Raw genomic sequence first — 2,500 nt, 5'->3', positions numbered from 1 at the left:
CCACAAGCTATAATAACCATCCACCTCCCCACCACCACCACCACCACCACCACCACAGCTATAATAACCATCCACCTCCCCACCACCACCACCACCACCACCACCAGCTATAATAACCACCACCACCCCACCACCACCACCACCACCACCACCACCAGCTATAATAACCATCCACCACCACCACCAATATAATAACCATCCATCCCCACCCACCACCACCCACCATCCACCACCACCACCACCACCACCACTACCACCACCAGCTATAATAACCCATCTATAATAACCACCACCACCACCACCACCACCAGCTATAATAAACATCCACCTCCCCACCACCACCACCACCACCACCACCAGCAGCTATAATAACCATCCATAACCACCACCACCATCCACCAGCAGCTATAATAACCATCCACCTCCCCACCACCACCACCACCACCACCACCACCACCAGCTATAATAACCATCCACCTCCCCACCACCACCACCACCACCACCACCACCACCAGCTATAATAACCATCCACCACCCCACCATCCACCACCACCACACCACCACCACCACCACCAGCTATAATAACCATCCACCTCCCCACCACCACCCACCACCACCACCACCACCACCAGCTATAATAACCACCACCACCACCACCACCCACCACCACCACCACCACCACCACCAGCTATAATAACCATCCACCTCCCCACCACCACCACAACCACCACCACCAACACCAGCTATAATAATCCACCACCATACCACCACCACCACCACCCACCACCTCCCCACCACCACCACAACCACCACCACCACCACCACCACCACCACCAGCTATAATAACCATCCACCTCCCCACCACCACCACCACCACCAGCTATAATAACCATCCACCTCCTATAATAACCCACCACCACCACCACCACCACCACCACCACCAGCTATAATAACCATCCACCTCCCCACCACCACCACCACCACCACCACCAGCTATAATAACCATCCACCTCCCCACCCCACCACCACCACCACCACCACCACCAGCTATAATAACCATCCACCTCCCCACCACCACCACCACCACCACCACCACCACCACCACCACCACCACCACCACCACCAGCTATAATAACCATCCACCTCCCCACCACCACCACCACCACCACCAGCTATAATAACCATCCACCACCACCCATCCACCACCACCACCACCACCACCACCAGCTATAATAACCATCCACCTCCCCACCACCACCACCACCACCACCACCACCAGCTATAATAACCATCCACCACCACCACCACCACCACCACCAGCTATAATAACCATCCACCTCCCCACCACCACCACCACCACCACCACCACCAGCTATAATAACCATCCACCTCCCCACCACCACCACCACCACCACCACCACCAGCTATAATAAACCACCAGCACCACCACCACCACCACCACCACCACCAGCTATAATAACCATCCACCACCACCACCACCACCAGCAGCTATAATAACCATCCACCACCCCACCATCCACCACCACCACCACCACCACCAGCTATAATAACCATCCACCTCCACCACCACCACCTGCCCACCACCACCACCACCACCACCACCACTAACCATAATCATATAATAACCAACCACCACCACCACCACCAACCACCACCAGCTATAATAACCATCCACCTCCCCACCACCACCACCACCACCACCACCAGCAGCTCCCCACCACCACCACCACCACCACCACCACCAGCTATAATAACCATCCACCTCGCCACCACCACCACAACCAGCACCACCACCACCACCACCACCAGCAGCTATAATAACCATCCACCTCCCCACCACCACCACCACCACCACCACCACCACCACCACCATCAGCTATAATAACCATCCACCTCCACACCACCACCACCACCACCACCAGCAGCTATAATAACCATCCACCTCCCCACCACCACCACAACCACCACCACCAGCAGCTATAATAACCATCCACCTCCCCACCACCACCACCACCACCACTGGCTATAATAACCATCCACCTCAGCACCACCACCACCACCACCAGCTATAATAACCATCCACCTCCCCACCACCACCACCACCACCACCAGCAGCTATAATAACCATCCACCTCCCCACCACCACCACCACAACCACCACCACCAGCTATAATAACCATCCACCTCCCCACCACCACCACCACCACCACCACCAGCTATAATAACCATCCACCTCCCCACCACCACCACCACCACCAGCTATAATAACCATCCACCTCCCCACCACCACCACCACCACCACCAGATATAATAACCATCCACCTGCCCACCACCACCACCACCACCACCACCAGCTATAATAACCATCCACCACCACCACCACCAGCTATATAACCATCCACCTCCCCACCAACACCACCACCACCACCAGCTATAATAACCATCCACCACCCCACCATCCACTACCACCACCACCACC

This window comes from Oncorhynchus masou, chromosome 20 (assembly GCF_036934945.1).
Source record: "Oncorhynchus masou masou isolate Uvic2021 chromosome 20, UVic_Omas_1.1, whole genome shotgun sequence".
NCBI lineage: Eukaryota > Metazoa > Chordata > Actinopteri > Salmoniformes > Salmonidae > Oncorhynchus > Oncorhynchus masou.
Note: the sequence above shows the minus strand (reverse complement) of the source record.